This window comes from Pan troglodytes, chromosome 15 (assembly GCF_028858775.2).
Source record: "Pan troglodytes isolate AG18354 chromosome 15, NHGRI_mPanTro3-v2.0_pri, whole genome shotgun sequence".
In the NCBI taxonomy this organism is placed as follows: domain Eukaryota; kingdom Metazoa; phylum Chordata; class Mammalia; order Primates; family Hominidae; genus Pan; species Pan troglodytes.
The window spans coordinates 54,169,461-54,196,909 of NC_072413.2; the positions used below are offsets into that span (position 1 = coordinate 54,169,461).

Consider the following 27,449-nt stretch of genomic DNA (forward strand, 5'->3'; position numbering starts at 1 on the left):
GGGTCTGTCAAGAGTTGGGAGGGTGCTGGCAAACAGTGACTCACAGATACTCCTTGTCCGCTGCTCTCTTTCCTTTCGTCTTTTCATGTAGGACAGTCTCTCAGACCATTTGAGGCTGGATAATGCTTTGTTGTGAGGGGCTGTGCTGTGCATTGTAGGGTGTTTAGCAGCTTCCCTGGCCTTCACCCGCTAAGTGCCAGTAGCACCCCCGCATTCTTGCTCCCCACAGTTGTTAATCACCAAAAATGTCTCAAGACATTGCAGCCCGTCTCCTGGGGAGGGCTGGGCAGGTAAAATCTGTCCTATTAGGAAGCACTGCTTTAGTATACCAAAGCAGCTAGCATTTATTGATTTGGAATAGATATAGTTGAAATGTGATGTTCTTTATCCTAAAGAGTTTTTGTTTTAAATCTGGGTATAAACCTCATGATTTATTTTCCTTCTGTTAATTGAGTGTAGTAGGTGGTTTTACATAATCTGTATGTACATGGAATTGAATTTGTGTGGCTCATAGAAGGATGAAAAGTATACACGACCAAGTGATAAAAGAGGCCGACTATACATATTTTTTTCTCATAATTTTGAAGTGAATAAAATGCTAATTAAAAACAACTGGTTATTTGTTTTCTGATCTATAAGTGGAGGAAAAAAATCTGAGTTTTTATTCCAATTGATATATGTTACATAGTCGATTTATTACAGTGTTTCTTTAATTAAATAAATTCCTTAATATATAGTCTTATTTTCTATAAAATATATTTACATGAAGCATTTCATATGGGGCTACTGGCTGTACCTGTTGATCATGAGTTTGGACCACCTGGCATATAAATGAGTCTTGATTTCCATTTTTCCTGAAAACCCACTTTTGGAAGAAAAAGGAATGGCTTCATGGAAGCATGTGTGATATTTATATGCAATGTAAACATAGATCACCTTTGTTAATGTTTTTATTTTTAAAAAGCTCCTATTTCTGAAGCAGTGCCATTGAAAGAATTTGTTAGGAGGTGCCAATTGAAACGATCTTGTATTAATGAGGGATGAGTAGATAAGAAAATATCAAACACCATGGAAACAAGAAAGATTAATATTTAGTAGATAAGCCAAAGCTAGAAAAAGAGAAATAAACTAAACATTTTTAGGTGGAAGGAACATTTTATGAGGAAAACAAAGGAAATCCAACTTTACGAAGATTCTGAGGAAAGGAAGAGGTAAAATAACAACAGAATCTTAAGAGGTCAAGGAAGTAGGAGAAACATTTTATACTCCAAAAATATGTGGTGAAGAACGATACCAAAACAGATGTTTTTAAGCATGTGATGAGTGCCAGAAATGTTCTGGTATTTAGATGTGGTCCTTATAATTTTGTCTATTTGTTAACATTTCTTTTTTTTCCTTCCTCTTTTTTAAAATCTTGGGTTCGTGTTAATACAGTGGCTGACATTTTAAAAAATGTATAGAAATCTTGCTTTGATTACTCATGCTTCATGTTGTGATAGAATGAAAATTTGCAGCTGTTGAGAGAAAAGTATCTCTTCTTTAATCTTTAGCCACTGCCATCTCCTCCCATTTTAGCCTTTTATGTTTTACTTTTATACCTAGATTTTACTTCCAAGTTATTTAGATTATTAATCTTTTGATAATTGTCATCTAAGTCTGTGTTTAAAAATATTACCCACAGTACTAAAAGTAGGGCAGATTGGGTTTAGGTCTTGACCCTCTGTATTTTATAATCTGGGAAAAATATATTCTCAGGGCCTCAGTTTACTCATTAGAAACTGAGTAAATTGGCTTCAAGCAGGAGCTCTGTTGAATTAGAAAATATACTTTGTTCATAACAATAGAAATTATTCTGGCTAAGATAAAACAGACAAAAGTAAGAGAAATTATTATAGGCTAGCCCTCAGAATCAGAGAAAAGTTGAGTAACCAGGTTTTGAGAGAGAGGAGGACTGGAGTATCAACAGCGGTGCACATGGATATTTTTTCAAGAGTGTTAGATAGTGACTTTCCTCCAACCAGCTTCTATCTCTTTTAAAGGTTTACATTTTCAAGAGAGAGACTCTGATAGGTCTCCCCTGGGTCACTGAACTATGACCAAGGGAGATGGGCAAACTAAGAGCAGACATATTTATTGTGAGCAGATCAACCACACCATGTTGCCTTTCAGACTCTCAAACTCTCGTCTCGGCCAGCTGTACCCGGCCACTCCTGCTGCTTGGTTTGCTCTGTTGGCACCTTCTACCTTGGCGCCCCCCATCTACCTCTTCCGCCCCTTACTCCTGCTCCCTCTCAAACTCTCATCCCTGCCAGCTGTGCCAGGCCACTGCTGCTGCTGGGTCTGCTCTGTTGGTACCTTCTACCTTGGAGCTCCAGCCAGTTGTGAACTCAGCCCTTTACATATTTAACCTTTTCTTCAGATACCCCTCCCACTTCCTGGCTTTAACTGAATCTGATTTTCAATGATTGCACTCTTTTGTTATTTTTTCCATCTTATGTTTGTGGAACATATTTCAGTGACTCGGTACCTACCCCCGAGTCTCTTTCTCCCTGACCCCGTAGCATCTATAGCTTGTAGTACTTTAACTCTTTCAGTTTCTTTGCCACTTTTCCCACTGATATGGTGCTCCTTACAGCCCATTTTCACTTGGAAATGAGAATTATCTCCAGTTCATTCTATTTTTGGATATACTTCCTTATCTCTTATCAAGATATCCAACCCATTAGCCTGTCTCTGTTTGCCACGGTTATTGGCCCACTTGGCCTCTCCAGGTATATCTTAATTCCACTCCAGATTCTCTTTCTCTGGGCTCTATGGATATCCTTCTTCCTGCGTCTCTGGCTCTGGGCCCTTCCTGACCCTGGTGGACTTTTTTTTTTTTTTTTTTTTTTTGGTCTTTATTACTCACCCCATTGCCCCTTAAGAATGCCAGTAAATGTCATGGTACTTGGCAGACACTGGCCTGAAATGACAGTGGTTTGTGTACCCTGAGATTTTTGATGCTGCAGTATTGGTAATGAAAGTTCATCTTTGATTGGAGTTGGGAAAGTGGGACCTAGAAGGGTAGGTGTGGTTATTCATTGCTAGGATTTAAGCTCTTTGCCTTTTGGCTGTCTTGTTTCTTCCCTCCACCACAATCATTCTCTCTGCCCACATTCTGGGGGCAGAACAGGGATATCCCTTTGCTGGTGGTCGTGGCAGCTGGGAAACAGGACCTCTTAGTTTTCCATGCATGTCTATATCCAGGCTAAGTCAAATGAGGATGGCAAGTGCGTGCTACTGTTGTGTAATCTCTATTTGTGTAGTGTTTATTCATGTATGTATTTGCTCTTAGAATAATACTCAGAGGTATTTCTCTGATTATGTAATGTGTGTGTGTGTGTGTGTGTGTGTGTGTGTGTGTGTGTGTGTTTAAATTAAAAGTCCTGTTTTACTTCTGGCCATTCTGTTGCACAGGCATAGGGCTTTTAGCAATTTATTCACCCATCCATTTATTCAGCAAATATTTATTCAGCACCTTCCATGGCCAGGCATCACGCCAGGTATTGGATATTCTGCTGTGAACAAACACATCCACATGGAGCTAAATGTCTAGTGAGTAGGCAAACAAGAAAGAATCATGGGATATACATTCAACTGCGCATTGTGGAAAGTGCTAAGAGGAAGGGGGCACAGAGTTTAGACAAGGTACAAGGAAGGACCTCTAAAAAAGTGGTGCAAGAGCTGTGAGCTGGAGAGGAGAGAGGAGTTGACCAAAAAAGCAGAGATCCAGGGGTCTTGTGGGTCTGGCTGGAAAATTTGGATTTTTATATAAGTGGAAATATTGAAGGGTGTGAAGCAGAGGGAGTGACATGATGTGACTGAGAATTCAAGTCAGTTTATGTGTTCGTTTACTTTTTTATGATATGGGACAACTATTTTGCTCTTACTTAACCAGTAAATAGTATGATGGTGGTGGTGGTGACGGTGTGGATACTGGTGCCTAATAGGAAATATTTTGTTAGCTGCATGTTTTAAATTTAGCAACATTACTATGGAAAACTCTTCATAATGGTTTTCCCTTCTCAGATTATGCTTTATTGAAATGTCCTTTTTTGGGTATTTTACTTTTAAAAAGTAACTGAAAATCACTTTATTCCAGCTGGCCTATTTCCGAATGGAAAATATTAGTGGTCTTTGATAGTTTAGAGAAACATGAGGGCCATTTAATGTCATTGCTACAACCAGGCTGCTCTTCACCGTGTTTGGGCTGCTGTGGCTCTACTGGTTGATAAAATATTGAAACACTTTCTTATCAGTTGATGAATAATACAACAGTAACCGTGAGAAGTGGTAAAACTAACAATATAATTTTCAACATAAACTCATTCACCCTAGCTGATTTTGTAGGATGTGCTGGGGTCCACTTTGGAAGCGCTCACTGTCTGTCTGCCGAGCCTGTGTCTCATGGCAGTGAGTGGCGTTGATCTCCTGCACGTTCATGATGGAGCTGGGGCCTCGGTGCTTCGGGAGAGTCATCAGCTTATCATCAGCCTCAGACTTTCGCATTGCTCCCGCTTTTAAATAACTGAGTTTTAAATAGGTCTTTCTTTGGTTTCTTTCATTGTTACTGCATTATAACTCTTGGATTAGTTGTGTGTGGTGTTTCATACTTAGAAGTTCAATAATTAATTTGTTGAGTATTTTATTTTAAATAAAGAGGCAATGAAGTTTGGGAAGGTTTTCTTTTTTTAGATGTCATAAACATGAATATTCTGAATCTCTGAGAGAAGAAAAAAATAACAGTAATAAAACACAGTTAAGAATATCTTTAATACTATGCAGGAATATAAACCTGAAACAAATGATTTGTAGGTCTAGAATCAAGAACAATTTGATTATTTCAACAAAAAATAATAAACATAAATCAGTTTCCAAAAAATTGAAATAACAACATCCAAAAACATTTTATCTGAGATTTTTGACAAGGCAAAGGAAAAAAAATTTACGAAGTATCAATATAATATACTGTATAGTTTAAAATAATTTTCTGACATAAAGTATTTATTAGGACTTCAAGAATTGTTTTTATGTGAATGTAGCATGGAAGTTTGGGTTTATGGTCCTGATCGTTGCAAAACATTTATCTACTGAGATGCAAAAATGCATTTTGGAGAACTTATAAATCAGGGCAGTAAAATTTCAGTCATTATTGACATAGCTCCAACAATTTCACATAGAAATGTTTTAATAATTTACTTAAAATGCAATATTCAAGACTTCAAAGACAGTGTGATGGTTTTTATTGATTTCATGAAGCTGGAAGGAACAACATCTGAAATATATTAAACTTTATTAGTCATACTCAAGAAAAATGGTTTCAATGAGAAATACTTACATGAAAACCTTGTGAATGTTTCACAGATGGTGCAAGTATAGTATTAGGGAGAAAAAGTTGTCTTAGCTGAAATTCTAGAAAAACTTCTAGGTGTTTTCATTTGATGCTGTCTCACTTATATTTGGTTATCTCTGGATGATGCAATAGGAAGATAAGCCAAGTAAACCACTTAACTTTTTTTTGGAAATTTTACATTTCTCTTGTATCAAATAAATACTAGAGAATTAAATAACATATTTGAGACCTTGGAATTGAGATGACTGTTTGGACCTTTAACGGTCAGCCGAAGATGGGAATATTCATGTTAATGGACATTGTTAAAATAGCATTTGGACAATTTTTTTTAGCAGTTTGGCTCTATTACATGATATACTAACCAATGTGAATTTTTCCATGGTTTTAGAAAAAAGAAAAATTTTAATTATTAAAATGGACAGATTTATTTGGCAAATACTAAGTGATAGAATATATAAACCAAATACAGGAAACTGTGATGGAGAAGAAGGTATTAGAGGAACAAACAAATTTGAAATGAAACAAAATATTAATTCCAAGGGAAAAACTCTTACATTGCCTGGCAAATTAAAAGAAAATGCACTTATTTGGTGACAAATCTAAGGAATACAATTAAATTTTAATAACATCCTTTTAATTTATTGATTCTGAGAACTTGGCTAATTGTTGTTTTCAAAGCACCATAGATTGAAGGCAAACAAAATTTTGTATAATTAAGCCAGAAATTAAACAGAACAATCCAATAAATAAGGGATTTTCATAAGGCTTGGATGGTAATAGAAATAGTGAATATAAAATCTCAGTATTATTAGGGCTGAAAAAATAGAATTTAACTAATATTAGTTCAATAGAAGGTAATGGAATATTTACTATGAGCAGTATTATGTGATGGGAAAATCTGTATATATTAAGACTTGGTTTGCTCATTGTCCTTAAATTAAATGGGGGAAATTATTGGAAGAATTTGGTTTCGTATATCAATCACAGCTCATATATTGCTTAGCTTGTGACAGATACATCAAATAAAAAGATCATACCAGTAATTTGTAACAATTAACAGATGACTTGGAAATGAGTCACATGATTTGATGAATGGTTGCTGTTAGAACTTACTTCACCTGGGATACGGTTTCATAAAATGTGTAATTCATATTATTTAGAGAACAAATGGAATATTTTACAATTTTTTATTTATATGGCTTTTTTTTTATTAAAAGGCTGGTTGTTAAATAATATCACTCCTGACATGAATAACTTTAATAAGTATATCTGTGATTAGGTGATTATCCTATTATATGTTTTACATAGAGTGAGTTTTAGATCAAGAATTGGCTGTTACTAACCCTCTATTACATTTCCATTAATTTTGACTAATCAGTACTTTTCTGTAAAATTTGATTAATCAATACTTTTATGTTTTTATGTAGTTCTTTTGGTAATTCTGTCGTTGCAAATAATGTAAGTATAGTAATTTGTGAGCTGTTCTTTTTCCTTCTTATTTTTGGTTTAGTTTTTCACGTCTGTTACTCACAAAGCAAACATTAGGCTCTCTTATTTAAATACATTTTCTTTCAAACCACCTAAGTAAAATGTTGAGCTTTTTGCTGCTGTATTTAAGCCAGGCAGTGTTACTTTCACTGATTTAAGATCTGAAGCAGCATACCTACTTATCATCATTTCTTTATACAGATTTGTGTAAGAGTGTTTAAAGTAGGGTTTAAGATACAGTATGTTTAAAATTAAAATTTGAGGTATGATTTTCAGTGTCCACTGAATACTTCAAGAAAGTAGAAGAGTTGCTTCATTATATCACAGTTTTGTTAGTTTCAGCAATTAATCTAGTTTGACATTAGCATTTTTGTTTTTCTGTAATCTTTTTTTTTCTAGCATATGTAGTTTCATCTTTTCAAGCACCAGCAACTAATTTTGTGTGTATGTATTGATACTTAACATAAATTGCTGCTTTGCTGTGTGGTCTGGGTAGAATTATTCATTGTTTTCTAGCAAAAAGGGACATTTGTCTCTTTTTTCCTGCATGTATTATGTGGTTGGGAGAATAATTTCTGTCCCCGTTCTCCCAAGATGCTCATACATTAATCACTGGAATCTGTGAATATATTACCTTACATGGCAAAAGGGATTTTGCAGGTGGAATTAAGGTCATGAGACTTAAAATAGGGAGATTATCCTGGATTATCTGGGTGGGCCCACTGTAATCACAAGCATCCTTAATAGTGAAAGGGGAATGGAGAAGACTCATGAGATGTGAGGGAAGAAGGAGCAGGAGAGATTTGGAGCGTGAGAGGGACTCCACCTGCTGCTTCTGGATCTGAAGAAGAGGGGACTATGAGCCAAGGAGTGCAGGTGGCTTCTAGAAGCTGAGAACAGCCCTGGCAGCTGTCCAGCAAGGAAACAAGGGCTTCAGTCCTGTAATCACATGGAACTCAATCCTGCCAGGTCTCTGAATGTCCCTGAAAACAGATTATTCCCTAGAACCTCCATAGATGCTGCCCTGTCAGCCCCTTGATTTTGGCCTTGTAAGACTCAGGCAGAGAAATCAGCCAAGCCTGTTGAACTTCTGGCAAACAGATCTGTGAGATAATACATTAGTATTGTTTTTAGCTGCTAAGTTTTGTGGTAATTTGTTATAACCACAAGAGAAAACTTATACATACTATTTTATGGAAAATCAAATGCAAAATACCTCACATTACTGAGCAGCTCTTAATCTCGTGGTGGGGGAAATGAAAGGTTGGGGAAGAGATGAAAGAATTGAGAGGCAGCGAATGAGGTTTTTTGTTTCTTTTAAAATTCTTTTGGATGGAGAGCATTAGAGCAGGAAAGCTTGACTCTAGCACTCAGTAACTTAATTATCTGTGTAATTATCTGCATTACTGATATACAGTAATTATAATTTTGACTTGATGCATGTATTCGTTGGAAAAATAATTTAATTTGTGTTGTCCTTAAAGCATAATTTTATTAGAGTTGCTTTTAACATGTCAGTGTGGAAAGAATAGTTCTATCTGCATTTATAATTATGCTTCTACTCAAACTTATTTGAATTATGACCCTGATTCAGGCACTTGCAGCCCATCTTTTCATGGAGGAAAGGAATCTTCTGCTGCAAATTAAAAAAACAAACATGGAGCATTAAAGTTGGAAGGAACTTTATTCAAACTGACTGCTCATTCAACAAATGAAGGAGTTAAGTTCAAGGAAGCTCAGTATGTTGACCTAAGTCACTAAGCCAGGTGCGCTACCCAGGACCCAAGAATGTTGGTCTGTTGCTGCAGATGGCAGGTGGAAAATATTCTGAAGGATAAGACCAAAGCTGGGTTCTGCTCCTCATTTTTCCACGTTTCTGTGGTGTGAATTGGGAAATTTATTCATCTCCAAACTAGAATGCTGCAACCCTAAAATAAGTGAATATGATATTTGCCAATAAAAATGGAAGTTGCTTTGTAGACCTACAAGGGACAAGTTTGTACATTATATAAGTATCAGTGTTAGGATAAGCTGTCAGTCTAAAATCAGGTGCTGTGTAGAAAGAGCCTGTTCTACAAAAGCAAAAATAATGGAGGCTTGACTTTTAAGTAGTTTGGTTGTAGGGGTAGTTATGACCGCTTGTAGTAGAGAATATATCAGGATAAGTTCTGTAGAGGTGAAAAGAAGTCACAGACTTCAGGGGAGGATCATTGAGGTACCAGTGGCTGACTTGGAATGGTTGTGGCCTGTTTTGTTACACCTTTTGCTTTTCACGTTAAAAGTGCGTGATTGGCCTTAACTTTTCTGAAAAAGTACTTTATCCTCTTTGAAGTCCTCCCATTGCTGACTGATTCACAGAGATACCTATTTATAAGCTCTTTGTTGATCATAACCGTGTTCCAGGGGAGGCATGAATGAGTGGCTTCAGGAAGCTTTGGTTTTGTTTTATTGAAGTTAGAGGTGATGGAGGACAGCCTAGGTTTGGGAGCTCTCAGATAGGCAGCTCCCTTCTGGTTCACACTGTGCTCATTCTGCTGCCAGGTGAGCCCTGCAGGATCGCCATGCTCTTCTCTGTGCTCCGCAGGTGGCCGCGTTTTCTCTGGCCTCTGGACCTTGGCAGGGGGCGTTGTCATTGCCTAGGATGTTCTTCAGCCTGGTGTACTAGCCCTCAATATCAGTATTCGGAAAAGTTGGCCCAGCTGCCATTTCCTCCTTGGACGTCTCCCCTCACTCCCAGCCTCAGTGAGAAGTCTTTCTGTGAACTCCTAGAGTGCCTCTTGTAAATCCCCACAAGTGCTCTGACGCTGCATTGGAGTTGGCTGACTTCTCGTGTCTTCCTGGACGGCAGGCTCCTTGAAGGCAGATACTATCTTTCATTTCTGTACTCCCATTGCCAAGCATACTTTGTTGAATGAGTAACCAAATAGTGTGACCTGCTTTGGGACAGTCACTGGTTCTAATGGGTCAATAACTAATGGATTGGTATTCTGCAAACCCACAGGCACATGCATAGATAGTTTATGTATCAGGTATGCTTGGTAAATTTTGTTCAGGTTAGTTCTGGAATCTTGGGATTATACTATGAATATTGCTTTCTATCCTTTTTTCCGTCTCTTATGTTACGACATTTCCCTGTATCATAAAATGACCATTGAAAACTTGGTTTTTAGCCACTGCATAGTATTTCATTATGTTAATGTATTCAGTGTGTTAACATTAAAATTTAACCCTTCTATTGTCGTTTCTAAATTTTTCTATTATAAATAGCATCATGATAAGCAGCTTTGCATAAAAACTTGTGTGTATCTCTGGTCTTTTTTCCTTCTCATTTCAGGCATAGCATTTGTTTTTGAGAGTTTTAAGATGTAATGGTTGATTATATATTTTTTAAATTATGAAAAGCAGAACTGAGTGAAAGTGTGGGCTTTCAAATGTAGATTTTTTGAATGTTTAGTTTCCCTGTTTAATATCTGTAGGCTCTTGGGCAAAAGATGCCTTTTTGTGGCTCATCTTTCACTTTATAAAATAGGGATTTAGGCTGGGCGCAGTGGCTCATGTCTGTAATCCCAGCACTTTAGAAGGCTGAGACAGGTGGATCACCTGAGGTCAGGAGTTCGAGACCAGCCTGACCAATATGGTGAAACCCCGTCTCTACTAAAAATATAAAAATCAGCCGGGTATGGTGGCCTGTGCCTGTAGTCCCAGCTACTGGGGAAGCTGAGACAGGAGACAGCTTGATCCCGGGTGGTGGAGGTTGCAGTGAGTCAAGATCTCGCCACTGCACTCCAGCCTGGGTGACAGAACGAAACTCTGTCTCAAAGAAAATAAAATAAAATAGGGATTTATATCAGTCAGTTGAGACCAGGTTATTGTACAGTAACAACTCTGAAATCTCAGTGAGTTGACAGCAATAAAGCATGTTTACTACTCAGTTTTTGTCCATCGTGGGTTAACTTGGGGGCTGTGTTCCTTGTGGAAATTCAGGAAGCCACACTGATGGAGGTTCCATCTTGATGTATACTTCAAAGATTATGTAGAACGAGTTAAGAGAGAGAACATAGCTCTTCAAGCTTCCGCCTGGAAGTGACATGCTTTTGTTGCACTGGCTAAAGCAACTTCCATGGCTCTCTGCCTGATTTCACAGGTTGGGAATGTATAATCCTTAAGTCCCTGCTGGTAGTAATAAAGTCTGCCTCCAGCTAGTGACTCAGGATGGGAAACACCTGGAACGCATCATATGCCTACTACGTGGTAGCAGTTGATTAATGTTAGCTAATATTAATGCTGGTTTCTCTGGGAAGTATTAATGACCTGTTATAAAAGTTATACATAGGTGTAGGATATGATGAAACCTAACATTTGTACTTACTTATTGGCAGTTTAATTATATAAAAAACTTAGCTAAAATGCATTGATAGATTAAAAATTAAAACTGCATCATCATAATTTGAATATAGATTTTCTCTATAAACTTTACAATTTAAATGTATCTTTGTTTTTGTTTTTAAATCACAGCAGTGAAGGTTTAACAATGAACAGTTTCTAAATTAGTTGAATATACTAACTTTGAAAGCCAGTGCCTTTCGTCACAGGAGAATGTACTTACCAATTACAACATTTTGATAAGGCATTCTTATGTGAAAATGCATCTGATCTAAATCAGTTTTGCATTCTCTGGTCTGCTAACATTAGTTTCATTTCTTGCATTTTGAACAAAGAGTTGTGTATTTTTTTCTAATTAGAGTTGGACCTCTAAATTGAGGTTTCATAGGAATAGTTATATTTAAAAAAAATCTCTTCAAGTCATTCTGTAGTACTTGATTGAAATCATGAACATGACATACCACTTCATCAGCAGTTTTTCCCAGCATTAAATTATTTTATTATTTTACTCTAGTGTCACAAATCTAAGAATGTCATTTCTAAAAATTTCTAAAATAGCATTGATAATTAAGTCGTACAAGTTAGGTAGACTGAATGTTAAATTTGGTTCTCTTAAGATGCAGAAGAATGAGAATTCTGATAAACAGATCTTACCCAGCATTTTTTATTTTAAGAAGATTTTCTTTAAAGTACACAAAACATACATGTAGAGTTTGATGAATTTTCATAAAGTGAACACATCCATTTCTACAGTACCCAAGTCAAGTAACAGGACATTATCAATACCCTCAAAGACCCCCTTGCTCCCAGTTACTCCCCCACCCCCAAGCAGTAACAGATAACCCCCATCCTGACCAAACACCACAGATTAGTTTTGGTACTTTGTACAGTTGGATCTATAGTATAGACTTTTTGTTGCTGACTACTTTCATGTATCATTATATTTGTGAGCGAAATAACCTCTGTTGGATATCATAATTGTTCATTGCTATATAATATTCCATTGTGTGAATATTCATTCTGTTAGCCAATATGCTTTAACATTTTGATAACACTAAGACCTGTTAAGTTTTTGTAAATTATTAAAGGTATTTTAACTTAGTTTAGGATGTAAAGTCAAAAAATATGGAAGTCAATAAAAGCTACCAGTGGTCACATTTATAACTTGCAGCAATTTGAATTGTAGTTATTTGTTGCATAAGTAAAAATGTGTCCTCACTTAGAAAATTGGTTAGTCTGCTAAAACAGTAATGATTTTACAGAATTGAATATTTGGTGGATGAACTCTATGGTAAACTCTGGATTTTATTCTGAAAGGTGAGTGACAGTCCCCGATGCCACCCCTTTTGTGAAATCTGTGGTGTTCTCTAGTGTGCCCTTTCCCTACCTTGCATTGGACTTGGTCCTGACAAGTCTCTGTTCCCAGCAGATTGTGAGGTCCTGGACAGCAGGACCCACTCTTATAGGCAGGTACCCAGAGAAGAAAGGCCACATAACTGATGGAATGAATGAGCAACACCCAGCTAGGACTCTTAGAATCTGTTGCTTTTTAGGTAATTTCATGAAGTGCAAAGCAGTTTAATAACTTTTGACCAGAGACAGATGGAAGTTTTTAGTGTTACAGTAAAATTGGTTGAAATATTTTCTTCTCATTTGTGAAAGTTCATCTTTACCTAACACTCGAGTGGAATCCTCAGGTGGGAAAATGCAGTGTGGCTGACTGGCAGCAGCAATGAACCACACAGTGATGCCGGGTGGAGTCCAGGCCACAAAGACTGTAACTGCTGTGGAAGGGTTGCCTGCCTGGGCACCTCAAAAGGAGAAGGGCAGCAGGTTCAGGTCAGGTTGTCTGCAGCCAGCTGCTGGAAGGGTATTTGCCCAAAGGGTGTTGCTAGTACCCATGAGGAACTCCTTCCATTCCTTGCCTACCTTCTGAGCCTGTGAGATTAGACAGAGGCAGTGTAAATTCCTCTAGTGAAGTTGCTGTGCCACTAGCAACTTCAAAATCTGGCAATCTAAACTATAATTTTGAGAACTTTCTACTTGAGCTATAATACAAAATCATTTTTAGTAAGTTTTGCTCTAGTTAACTACCTTTGTTTTTGTTTTTAAAGAAAAGTTTTTATTTTTATTTTTGAGACAGAGTGTCGCTCTGTCACCCAGGCTGTACTCACACTGCACACCCAGGAGTGCAGTGGTGTGATCTCGGCTCACTGCAACCTCTGTCTCCCAGGGTCAAGCGATTCTCCTGCCTCAGCCTCCCAAGTAGCTGGAATTACAGGCACATGCCACCACCCCCAGCTAGTTTTTGTATTTTTAGTAGAGACCGGGTTTCGCCATGTTGGCCAGGCTGGTCTTGAACTGCTGACCTCAAGTGATCCACCTGCCTCGGCCTCCCAAAGTGCTGGGATTACAGGCGTGAGCCACCGCACTTGGCCAAGATTTTTATTTTTGATTAATGAGAAGTTACTGTTGTTTTTGAAAAATGGAATAAAGTTTTTAGCACCAATTTACTGAAATTTCTTGCATTTTGTCTTTTGTTACACTGATACCTTTCTAGTGTACATTCCCTGTTCATCATTTTCTAAAGTCGAGTCGTGTTAAACTGGGTTAAAGGAGGGAAACATGAAAAGGTTTAGGAATATTATTTCTAATGAAAGGTTGAGAGTTTCTCAACCTCAGCACCATTGGCAGTTTGGGCCAGATAATCTTTGTTGTGGGGCCCGTGCTGTGCCTTTTAGGATGTTTAGCAGCATCTATGGCCTTTACCCACTCGACACCAGTAGCATCTCCTGTGCCCTCATATGATTACCAAAAGATGTCTTCAGATGTTACTGGATGTCCCCTGGAGGGCTACTGATTTAGGCTGTTAAGCTCTAGTTAGTATGGAATCCGGTTAATAGTACAGGCTCTGAAGTCAAATTCCTTGGATTGAAATTCTAACTCTTTGGCCAAGTGACAACCACTCTGACCCTCAGTTTTCTCATCGCTCACGTTGGGGACTATAATATTACTCAACTCATAGATTAGAATGAATGAGTTAATACATGTAAATCTTTAAGAATGGCACCTGGTGTGTTGTAAATGCTCAACAAATGTTAACCAATATTACTGTTTTTATTTGTAAGAACATTGGGTATTATAGTACATCTTTTCTTCTTATTTTTCACCATGTCACAGAATGGAGACCTAAGGGGAAATAATAAGTGAGAAAATTTCTTAACAAATTATTCTTCATTTTAAAAAGCTGCATTGCTGTATCCTCTGGCAGGCAGTGTGGCAAAGTGAATGCATATCTGACTCTTCCGACAAGTTCCTTTGCCTTCAGTAATTCTGTGCTGCTTAGCAGAAACCATTGCTTTAAATCAGGCTTTGTGGAAATAGAGGGAGATGACTTACAAATTGACTTTCAATATGGGATTAATCCATCTTTGTTCTGGATTAAGAAAGGCTGGTCTCAGTCCTCTGAGCCTCTGTCTTCCCAGAGTTGGAGGCACATTTCAAGACCGTCTATCCCCAGCCCAAGACAGAGGGTAGTGAGATGCCCCCAGATGGGAGTATAGGCTGGAAGAAATGCTGATTTTCTCTATTACCTCAATCAGTTGAAGCTACCTCCTCCTTGAATTTAACCCATTATCTGATTTGACAATAATTTATTTTGCTAAAACCCTGATTGTGGCCATGATTGCTAATTTCAAAGAATAAAAAAAATGCAGGGGAGTGGGGGAGGGAAGGGCCTACAGAAGGAATAGCAGAGATTGGACAGAAGGGAAATATTGTTTCCTAAAACCTGACAATGGGAAAGGAAAAAGAGAAGAAGCTGCAAGCAAATACGTAGTCATACATACCAAAATAGACTTGAAATAATTTAAATCAGCCAAATACCTCCACTAGTGATACATGCAACTGAATTACATTGACCAGTTTATAGGTTTAAAAAATCCATATGAGTTAATCTCAAATATGTTAATGACCAATATTTTAAAATTTTATCAAGTTTCTGACTTTTAAAACACGCTTCTGATAAAGAATTGGAATTTTTAATGTAGAAAAAATGTTTTAAGTTAATGTGAGATTTTTAAAGGGAAGTCAGCCTCCTTTTTTGCCAAAATAAAGGAGTATATAATTTGCCCCAGTTATGATGCCATTTTCCTACAATGTTAGGAAGATTCTGATTCCTCCTATTCACTTTTCCCAATGTGAAAACTGAGACCTAGAGTTACAGGACCTTTCTAGGATTGCTTAGCTAGCTTGAGCCTTGAGCTCTTGTTAATTTTTTCATTGTTGGGGGGTCTTAATTTGGCTTAAGAAGTTGATACAAGTCTTTTACAATTTTGTTCTTTTTTTAAATCTAGTAATTGTTTCTGAACTTTGTGGACTTGTACGTCGTAGGAAGCACTGATAAAAATGCAGCTGAGTGTCAGATGCTTTTATTACCTGGAAGCTGGGGCCCTGACTATGAATACACAGTTTACTTCCCACTCGGGCAGCATGTTTCCTGGCATGTGTCTCCCTCTCTCCCTGCAGGCTCAGGTGCCCCTGTTCCTGTCCTCAGCATCCGGCCTTGCACTGCTGTTGCCCTCTGAATGTCCTCTGTCTTTCCTATCTTTGGCTGTGGTCTCTTCACTACCTACCCTGTCCAATCTAAGTGAGAAAGCTGCATCACGCTTAAGGTTTTCTTTCCTTAATACCAGGCCCCACTGCCCCAGTGAGTGCCCAGACCCTGCAGAATCTGCTTCTTCACCAGTCGCCATCCCTAGCATGGACATTTGCAGTGGACATTTGTGAATGGACTGATGGATGAGCCACTGATAGTGTTCCCTTCACTGCAGGCCTTAGTATATTCATGCCTGTTAGATGTGACACTTAAGTGCTAAATATACTTTGAAGGTAATGTGGAACCCTCTCTCCATCACATGAAGCATGTCTGCTCAGGGGCATCCCTTCACCCCGCTGAAAAGCTTGAATAATTCTCCATGGTAACTGGACAAGGCAGCCCTGGATAAGGCAGCCCCACGTCCAGAGACTGGCACATGAAGTCTTTCACAGAATGCCCTCCCCCCCACCCCATACCCTTCTAGCCTCCTTTCCACCAGTGCCCATTCCTCTGCCTCAAAATTCAGTCAATGGAGAATTGTAAAAGATTAGTACATTTAGGATCTTGTCTTTTATGTAAGTGAAAATAAGGACCGAGTGTTGATGCTTCGGATTCAAGAGCCAGCTGTGCAAAATTAAAGTATCCTATTATTCACTGTGTGTAATGATGACCCTAATGAATGTGGGATAATTCACTTCCCATTGATGAGAATTCAGTCTATAACTGTAAACTAGATGCTCATTAATTTAATGCTTTTCCTTGACACATATTTTGTTTCTACAGCTGTTAGTGAAATGTTTTTAGGCATCTGTGCAGGTGGAAGGATGCATGCAAGCTAAATAAGTCTAGAGGACGAAGAGAATCTCTTTGGTATTCCTTACAACCATCCTTCTAAAAGGGGATCCCCACCCACCTTCAAAAGCATGCTTCTGGAAGTCTCTTGTGGCTCAGTCTCTACCCTGTTTACTTGTCATATTGTGTCTTTATGTCTGCTTCTCACCATTTTGCCATTCTCATTTTCTAGTAGGGACATGGGCATGGAGAGACAAACACCGGAACTGCCAGGAGAGAGCAAAGCTTCCCCTTCCTGTGAGCAGCCCTGGGTGGTCCTACCCCCTCCCCTCACAGCTGGTTTGAGGCTGAAGCAGCTTTCCATTGCATCTGTTCACCGAGGCAGTTCTGAAGCTAGTTGGGCCTTTTAATGGCCGTAAAACAGAATTGCTGTGTGGAAGGCCTTTCAGCAATTTAGCTAAAGGCTTTAGAGGCAGTGGAGATCTTTTCACTTACCAATATTGGCACTAATGAAACAGGTGGGGATACCTTTCCTCTAAATGCTGCCATTCTCTGTGTTCAAACACTGCAAACCCCTCATCCGGAGAAACTTTCCCACCTTGGCTGTGTTAGTCCATATTAAACCGTTTCTTAAGTTTGGGAGCGGTTCTACGGAGATCTTCTGGTTGTTTATATGTGAATCAGATGTCAAAAAGCCTAATCTGCCCAGCTGGCAGTTTGGGCCCCAGTCTCAGAGGCTGCACATGTGCGCAAGCCGTGATTTCAAGGTGTGGTTTCAGGCAGCATGCGACAGTGCTCCGGACAGGAGAGCATGGCCTCTGCAAGTGTATTCCCAGCTGGCAGGATGTGGCTTTTATTTAACTGCAAAATGTCAGTTTATCATTACTGGGCGTGGGTAGAGAAGGAGGGACTCTGTACAATTAAGTGTTTACTCAGCAGATGACTACAATAAGTACAGAAATGGTTAAAATGTTATGACTGTGATTTTTAAGTACAATTTCTAGGATTGTGGAGGTTACATTGTATAAATAGGATTAATACCAAATGAATTTAAAGGCTAGAGAGAAGAGATTCCCACCCCTCCTTAAAATAACGATGTCCGTTTCTTTCCAAAGCATGTTTTCGTTTTGAGGGGTTTTTCGGTGAAATTGTGAACCCTGAAACTAGTGTGTCTGGCATTTATTTCTGGAGAAGGCCCTTCTAAGTCTATGTTTACTAAGCAGTTTGAGCCACAGAAAACTTTTAGTCTCTGATAATTTGATATCTGGTGATGAGACAGTAATTACATCACTATTTCTAGGTTGGTAATCTTTGCTTTGGAAAATGTGTAATCCTCTGCTTCAGACATACTCAGTGTGGATCCATCACAGATGTGGCTGAAAGAAAAAAATCTGCAACCTCTTGCTTTTGTACATTCTTTTCTCTTGCCAAAGCTGTCTTGCCCTCTGCACTGTGATTGTATTATACTGCCCATTTGAAAAATGGCCTATAGGATCATTTTAAAATCATAATCTTTAAAAAATATTTTTACTTTAGGAACGTTTGTCTTAATTTTTGCCGATATGGTGTGTTAAGATTAGAATCTGTTAATTTCCTGACATTTATTAACTACCTGATATTTAAATTCCTTGCCTATTTTTGAATTGTATTGTTTGACTTCTGTTTTTTAATTTGTAGAATCTGTTATATGTGTTGCATATATTTTGTTTATCTTTTAACTTTGTTCATGGTGTCTCATCTCATACTTGAGTTGGGTATAATCAAATCTGGAATTTTCTCACTTAAGCTTTATAAGTTTCTTGTTTTGCATAAGAAGTGCTTATCTATCTCAAGGTTTATGTAACATATTTTTTCAGATACTTTAAGTATTCTAGGTGTTTAGATTTTTCTTGCATTAGAATTTTTTGTTTATTTAATTAATATTAATTGAGCATCTGCTGTGTGCCAGGCCCTGGGCTCTGCATGGGATGAGTTAAGACAAACATGGTCCCTGCACAAATGGAGGTTGTAGGGTCAGAGGCAGGCAATAAATAAGAAATCAAACGAATAAATATATAATATTCATTGGTGCTCAGCACTGTCAAGGAAACAAACAGTGGAGAATACTGTGAGGGCCAGGGACACATATTTAAGTTTTGATGAGTTATGAAGGCATACATAGAGTTTAGTCTTGCAAACAGAGAGGGGCAGAAGTGTAACTGTCAGCATATTCTAAGACTCTGAGGCAGGCTTGAGGGCTGGTTAGTGGGGAGTTGGAGCTTGGGATGAGATGAGGGTACAGTCAAGTCTTGTTCATGGGCCTTGGCTTTAATCTGGTTGCAATAGGAAGCTGTTGGGTGTTTGGGGAGACATTTATGCATGAAGAGGGTGTTCTGGCTTTGATATGGAAGGAAAGGATGGAAGCACAGAGACCAGTTAGGGCCTGTTGCATTGGCTTAGACCAGAAATGAAGTGGCTTAGACTAGTGTAATGGTTAATTGTATGTGTTAACTTGGCTGGGCCATTGTGCCTAGATTTGTGGTCAGGTGTTATTCTCAATGTTTCTGTGAAGGTGTTTTTGGATGAGATTAACATTTAAATCTCTAGACTTTGAGTAAAGCACATCAGGTAAAAGCTTGCATAGAACGAAAAGATTAACCCAATCCAAGCAAGAGGGAATTATCAGCAGATGGCCTTCAGACTTGAACTGCAGTCTTGGTTCTTTCCGGGGTCTCCGGCCTGCCTGTGCACACACACACACATGCAGACACACACTCCAGGAATGGTGACTGGTGAAGACACACACACACACACACACACACCAGGGATCATGACTGATGAAGACACACACACACACACACACACACACACACACACACACACACCTCTCTTTGGTCCACTTCTCTAGAGAACCCTGACTAATACAACTAGGATGGTGGGAGTAGAAGTACAGAGAAGCGAATATATCTTTGAGGAAGAAGCAACGGGACTCTCTCAGAGGAATAATTAATTGATTGTAATGTATGGATGATGATGCCATTCAAGGCAAAAAAGAGGAGCCGGTTTAAGGAGAAACTCAAAGAGTTTGGTTTGGGTCTTGTGTAGTCTGAGATGCCAGTGAGATATGAGGGGAAGAGTTGAGGGCACAAATTGGATACATGAATCTGGAATTCAACCATGTAGAGAGGGGCAGAAGATTTAGGACTGAGCATTGGTGAATTCATCCTTTAGACAAAGGCTGAAAAGGAGTGACCAGGAAATAGGGAGGAGAACCCAGAGAGCGTGGCATCATGGAGCATGAGAGGAGTGTGCCTAAGGCAGACTGGAGTAGCTGACAACATCACATGCACCGAGTGAGTCCAGTGAGATGCGGCTTAAAGGAAGGGACTTAGATTTGACCACTTGCAGGTTGGTGGCTATGGTGGCTAAGGCAAATCTGATGGAGCAGCGGGGACAGTGTCCAGCATGGAGTGGCTGAGCCATAAGCAGGAGATGAGCAAGTGCAGAGCCCACATGTGGCAGCTCTTTGGAACAGATGTGCAGTGATGGGGAGTAGCAAAACTAGGGAGGGCTTGGGGGTCATGACTTTTTAATGATGGATGATAGGAGAGCATGCTTATATGCTGATGGAGATGACCCAGTATGGTGGGATATTGATGACAAGTAGAGAGAGGGTATAAATGGTTCTTGTTTTCTATCTATTCATTGGTCAATTTTGGTACTTTTATATTTTGTTAGAAAATCTTCCATCTACTCTGGATTTTTGACAAAGTTTACATAATGTTCACTTTATTTTAATTATTAGTGTCTGTAATTATATCACCTTGTCTGTTCCTAATTTTGTATATTTTTTGTTCTTTCCTTCTTTTCTTGCTTAAATAGCTTTTGTTTTACTCATATTTTCAAAGAGCCAGCTTATGACTTCACTTACTTTTTCTACTGTTATTTTCTTAAGTTTTATTAATTTTACCTTGTATCTTTCCCCCTTCCTCCTACAAGAATTCTGTAAACAAAAACAATTTTATTACTATCATGTGTGAGCCAAAAGTTTCTCTCTCGCTGCCCAAGGTCTTCCCCATGAGAGTCATCATGTGATGCTTCTGGGTTGTCCTTAGTGATTGTCCTGAGTGTCTCCACATGCCCATATTTGGAAACTGAATGTAGCGATTCTGCCTGGGCTCTAATCTCCATTTACTTCTGTTCTGTTTTTGTTTATACAAGAGACGGTCTGGCCGGGTCATTTCTCGTCTTGGTATGTTACTGCTGAGTCACAGTTCAGTTAACCAAGAACCATGAGAATGAAAGTTCTCAACTAATCACAGACGGTAGATTCCCCAATGCAATGAAAAACTCTTCTTTATATCAGGAATATTAAAATGGAAGATTACATTTAAAATAATAATTAAATCTACCCAGTGCTTCATGGTTCTTCTTGTTGATTTCTCAGGGTGTGGTTAGCAATGAACTGAGGTTTATAACTAGCAAGTATTAGTGAAAACCCCCTGATAATTCAGTTTAATGGCTACTTTGACACATTCATCCTGATTTAAACACAGACCCTACAGGTTATATAAACGGATAAGATACAAGTTGTTTTGGTAAATTAAAATCTGTAAATATGTATGATAAACCAGCCAGCTATTTCTTAAGTATTTACATGTAGTTTTCACTCAGCTTACCAGGGCCCAGGGATTTAATTAAGCTGTACTGCAAGTTCTGTTTATGGTTGTGCCATATACACAGGTGGTACTCAATAAATCTTTGTTGACTTGATGTTGATTGAGTGTATCTGGGGTTTACCTTCACTGTAGAAATTACCTTACATGGATGGCAACGCTAGGTGTATTCACCTGGTAGACAGTGGGTCTGTATGAAGCTTAGGTTTTGCTGGCAGTCAGCAGTTTAAGTGATTAACGAAGAGTTCTTACAATACAGGGAGCAATGATTTAAAGCCAGAATTCAAGGCCTCAATATAACTGTTTACATTCTTTTTAATCTGTGTCATAATTCATTTTCAAATATTTGTAGTTGTTATTGTAACAGAAGGTATTTCTTCTTTCTTTTACTACTACTACACCACCTTGCCCTAACAATAATGAGAGTTCAAATACAGAGTGCTTATTCTGTGTCATACAGGTAATATCTATGGCCACCAGATTCTGTGCTAATAAGCACTTCGCATATTTTTTTTTTTATTTTCCCTCACAACAGTTTCACAAGGTAGGGCTTTTATCATTTCCATTTTCAGATGAGGCGTGTGAGGCACAGAGTGTTAAGTAACCTCCCCAAGGTCACACAGCTGGTGAGAAGTGGAGTGAAGACACGCCTGGGTCTGTCTAATGCCGGAGCTTCCTTTCATAACTACCACACTCTACTGCCTTCGTTACCCTATAGGGTACCATCTAGAACTGGAAATGACAACCAAGAAGGAAGGAAATCTCACTAAAGGGCTGGTAAAATAATCAATATAACCACCATTCAGCCAAAAATACACACGCAGGTGTTGAAATATTGGCTTTTTGATTTCTGAAATGCTGATGACTGTAAGTGAACAGCCTGTACTTCAGGCAAAGGTGATTCTTTTTTAAGTAACTGAATTCCTGAATCAGGTCTCTCCTTCTTAAAGTTCCTGTTAGACTGTTTTTAATATCACAGCAGGCCTTAGCAGAAGAACTGTTGGCATTTTCGTTAGTTGTCTTACATTTGCATTTCAAACAAACATTCTGATTGTTTGCCTCATAGATTTTGCCTGGTCTAGTGGCCGTGGCCGTTAGTGATCATTATTAAATGGAACTGTCTAAAGATTTCACAAGTTTGTTTGGATTTCATAGGCCTTCTTTTTAAATAAGAAAGGCACACAGTCATCTCTAATATTAAAATACATTTAATCTAGGTATAAAACACCAATTAAAAAAACATTAAACTTGGTCTTTAAATGTGAACCCAAGGAAGAGCACTGGCCTGTGCATTTGGAGGCCTGGAACATGCGCCCTGCAATGTGGCTCCAGATAAATGATTCACTGTCTCTGAGCTTTAGGGAGAAACCTGTAAAATGGAACTGTAGATAAGTACCGTTTCCATGCAGTTCTTCAAATTCAGTATTCTGTCAAAAGGATGATCCTGGATTCGCTGGTGGTTTTTCCATGAGAGTGTTACTTAGGAGAAATGCAAAAGATATAGATAAAGATAAGCTAGAACCAGTGACAGATTTTTTCGCTTAAGTAGGCCTGCAAGCCTCCTTCCACATGATGTGAAATAGTCACTCATCCTGGAGACTTGGACAGTAATATACCCAGTAGTGACAATTATCCAGGAAGGAGCTGGGGATTTAAACAACTGTAGTAGTGGTACTCTATTTTTAAGTTCATGTGTCTGTGTACAGAGAATTTTGCATGCATTCGTCCATCGTTTTTAAGGGCCTACCACATCGATGTTATTTTTGAGGAAATATTTTTCCCTATATATTATGGATGAATTGTATTGTCAAACTCCACCTGAAACCATTTCATTCTCATAGGCTCTCGTTTGGTTAATTGCAAAATATGGTGAACTGCTAAATGTCTTTTGCTTTTAGGGGGTGGCTCAGTTGCACCATAGTTTACCAAGATATAGTTAGTAGTGCTTAACCAATAATTCAGCAAGCTAAGTATATACAATAATTCCATCCATAGTCAATTAGTTCATATTCTTTATCTACAAAAGCTGAATTCTGATGGCTCAAATCATTTTAAAGTTAAAATAGGCTTCTTAACCACAGACTTACAATAATATTAATAATAACTCACTGTGATTACAAAAATCTACTGAATGTTAACTATGTGTTAGATACTATTCTAGCACTTAACATGTGTTTAACTTATCTATTCTCACAACCCGATGAGGTAAATTCTATTGCCCTATTTGATAGATGTAGAAACTGAGGCACAGAGATGCATGAGATAACCTGCCAGTGTCACACAACTGCTAAGTGATGTTGGTCAGATCTCCAAAGCCCACATTCTTAACCAACTTAAAATTATCCATCTGGGGCCATAGAAGGTATTTGTTGTTGTTGTTAAAAAATACTTCATTGTTTTCACCAAATAACAGTGGGGTTGATTGTACCATGTTTGTAAAAATGGAAGGAAAAAGCAGATAGCATCACCCCTTTAGTAAAAAAATACTTGAGGGAATGTTGTCTTAAATATCAAAATAAGCCTGCCTTTAAGAGTTGCTTTTTTTCCTTTTGGCTTCATTTTCAGTTTTTCTCTAATGGCTTTACACCTCCTCTGTCCTACAGAAGTGAAAGCCCTCCTTGGCCCATTCTGACTCATAGTTACCTGTCAGTTCTGTTCTCAGTGGAGACAGCTTTCCTGGAACCCTGCCCTCCTTCGCTACACTTGGAGCCTGCTCTCCAGGTCTGCTCACAGCCGGGGTCCTGCTGGCTCTGTGTCTTTCTCATTAGAGGCTTTCCCAAGTGTCTGATGATACTTGGATGTCTGTTCACAGGGAGGGACAGCTGGAGTCTGGGAGTGGGGAAGGGTGGGACTCAAGAAGCCTGGGCCTAGGTGTAGGATGATTGAATTGGGGCAAAGCAGGGTCTTCTGGGGGATGCGTCTCCTGATGTTCTGCAGTGGTGGGAAGTACACAGCATATCATCTGTGAAGTCTTCTTGACAACATCTTTAACCAGAATCTGATTATTGAGAAACAGCTAGACAAATCCAGATCATGGAGCATTTTGCAAGATACCTGTCCTGGTCTATTCAAAAATGTCTATAACGAAAGACCAAAATTAAATAAAAATAAAAGGCAGGGAAGTTGTCCTTTATTAAAAGAGATTAAAGAGGTAGAACAACCAAATGCAGTGTGTCATCATCCCTTGGATCCTGAATTTTTCAAAAGAAATGCTGTTAAAGTACATTTTTTAAACAATTTGGGAAGTTGAAATATGGAGTAATTATTGCACAAAAATTAATTTATTGCATGTGATAATAGTATTGTGATGACGTAGAAAATTGCTGAAAGATCTAGGGGTGACCAGCCTGGCCAACATGCTGAAATCCTGTCTTTACTAAAAATACAAAAATTAGCCAGGCATCACGGTGGCACATGCCAGTAATCCCAGCTACTCGGGAGGCTGAGGCATGAGAATTGTTTGAACCCAGGAAATGGAGGTTGCAGTGAGCCAAAATCGCACCACCTCACTCCAGCCTGGGTGACAAAGCGAGACGCTGTCAAAAATCTAGGGGTGAAGTATCGTAATGTCTGCAACTTAATGTGAATTAGTTCAGCCAAAAAAGGTATGATTTTGCGAATATACATATCTTTTTCTCTCTCCACACACATACTAGTGTGTGTGTGTGTATGTGTGATGTATGTATATAGATGTCTTCTGTATCTGTAGACTTTTTTTCTGGGAACTATTTGATTTATTAGGAAAACATTAATTTCTCAGAGTTGGACAGTGAAGGACAAAGCAGTGATTAAAAATGCAGTGAAACGATGAAAACATGATGTTTATGAGGCCATTTATTAGCCTGATAATTCATTAACCAAAGATTTATTGAGTACCTGCTAAGTCTGCCCTTACTGTGCCAGGTGCTCCTGAGCAAGATAGATCTCAGTCCTCATCTTGGTCAACTCTGCAGCCCAATACAAGTACAAGTAATTAGGGCTGTTGTTTTGGAAAGGGATTATGGCTATATATACAGGAGGTCCCACCCTACTCTAAATTAGAGTAGAGAAAATCGGTGACTTTTCAGCTGAGTCTCTCACCCATAAAAAGATTAGGATTTAACTGTTAAAGGGTGAGTGGATAGAAGGGGGAGAGAGAAAATGACAAATGAAGGAGAAACAGCCAGTACAAAGGCCCTGCTTTAGCAAGAAAAAATAATGGCAGTTCCCTGCCTCTGGGAGGGGTCAGGAAGGGAGATCTGAGCAGTAAGCAGGGCTGAGCTCCTGGGAGGACCTGCCAGCCCAAATATCAGGCAGGCGTTAGAGGGCTTGTTCAACAGGGGCCGATTGATGGGAACGAATATCCATTTTTGAACAGTCACATTGGTGATTGCTTTGATGTTATAGAGATGATTAAAGATCTCAAAGTTGGTGAATACTTGGAGATCAGTTAGAAGCTATTGTCCAGGCAAGGTGATGTGATTTAGACTGAGTTGTTTTAGACCGAATTGGTGGCAGCAAAACTAAAGAGTAGGTGACAGCTTAGAGTGATATTCACATAGTAGGTTAATGTGGATGCTTGGATCAGTCCTTAGGTTGTCTTGATGTGGCAGCTAAGAGAGCCGGAAAAGGCTGGGGCCACTCTGAGCTTCTGACTTGAAGAAATGGAAGGATAATGTGAATTTGGAGGAGGACCATGGTCTTTTTCTTGGAGGGAGTAGAACGGGGGAGAAGATGACTGCGGTTTGCGGTATGATGAATTTGAGGCATCTGTAAGACCTGAAGTGCTGGCATTCAGAAGGCTTAAAATGTATGGGTGTGGAGCTCGGAAGTGGGGTTTGGGTAAGATTAGGGAGTTTTTCATAAAGATGGTGTTTGGAGAAAGAGGAAATGACTCCCCTGGAAAGGACTTTTAAACTGTTAAGAAGAGGGCCTGGAAAAGAGGTGGGAGTCTATGAGTTAGGGTCTGGAGGGTGGGAAGAGAATCTGAAAGTGCTTTATTAATCCCAGCACTTTGAGACGCCAAGGTGGGTGGATCATGAGGTTAGATCGAGACCATCGTGGCTAACATGGTGAAACCCTGTCTCTACTAAAAATACAAAAAAGTAGCCAGGCGTGGTGGCACGAGCCTGTAGTCCCAGCTACTTGGGAGGCTGAGGCAGGAGAATCGCTTGACCTGGGAGGCGGAGGGTGCAGTGAGCCGAGACCATGCCACTGCACCGCAGCCTGGGCGACAGAGCGAGACTCCCTGTCAAAAAAAGAAAGAAAGAAAGAAAGAAAGTGCTTTAAAACCAGGGAGTGGGTAGCAGACTCAGGCTGCGAGAGGTCAGGAAGAGAGGACCGAGAAGCCTGCTAGCTTTGCCAGTGCAAGGGTCATGGGGACCCTGTGGGGTGCTCTTTGACTAGAACATGGAGCGCTGGAGAAGTTACGGGTACATGCTACCGTGAGTGGACTGTGAGGTGGGAGGCAGTGAAGACATGGAGACGGCAAGCCAGGAACGCATGCAATTTGTGAACGGAAGATCAAAGAGTGATACTGGTAGTGTAGTGGAGTAGTCAAGGAAGGATTTACTCATATATATTTTTTAATGTGAACGAGTCTTGCTTAAGTGAGCCTATGGGGTCATGAGCCTGTAGGGGAGGGGGGAGATTGAAAATTCAGCAGGGAAGAGTTGATTGAGCTGGATCCTCGAGAAGGCAGGAGTGACCTGAGCTTAGCTAGGACTGGACTGAAGAAGCATGAAATCCTCTTTTTTATAATAAGGTTGTCGGGGCATGGGGTTAAGGGGAAGCTTGGAAGCTTAGATAAAGGCAGTAATTCTATAGAAAGTTAAAATGAATGTTTGAATAGCAAAACTATTTAGTAGTTTTGAAAGTAAATAAAATGTTTTGCTGTCAGATAGTGTTTATGTGGAGCTGAAGACTTGGATGCCCCTTTCAAGAGCACAGCACCATTCCAAGGGGCTGCTGCAAGGACCTCTGATCGCTTTGAGGGCCCTTGTGCTCAGGGTTGCCTCCGTCACACACACCTGACCCTGCACTGGGTGCTGGATGTTGGAGATAGGAAGTAATTGGGAGAAGGAGGGGAGCAATTAACTAAATACAGCTGAAATAAAAGGCTGCTCTAAGTATCATGGGTATCTAAGAGGGTAATTGGAGAGTT

General features: G+C 39.2%; 1 protein-coding gene and 1 long non-coding RNA gene across 3 annotated transcripts in view; both read left to right on the plus strand.

The window, feature by feature from the left end:
* The window catches only part of PELI2 (pellino E3 ubiquitin protein ligase family member 2), a 178,414-nt gene that overhangs the window by 60,148 nt on the left and 90,817 nt on the right, over positions 1-27,449 (plus strand). The window lies entirely within an intron of this gene.
* Positions 1-27,449, plus strand: part of LOC129136983 (uncharacterized) — a 73,803-nt gene continuing 46,354 nt past the window's right edge. Inside the window, exon 1 of the long non-coding RNA XR_008539008.2 lies at positions 1-27,449. This exon is cut by the window's right edge and continues 1,844 nt beyond it. This is a non-coding gene — a long non-coding RNA (uncharacterized LOC129136983).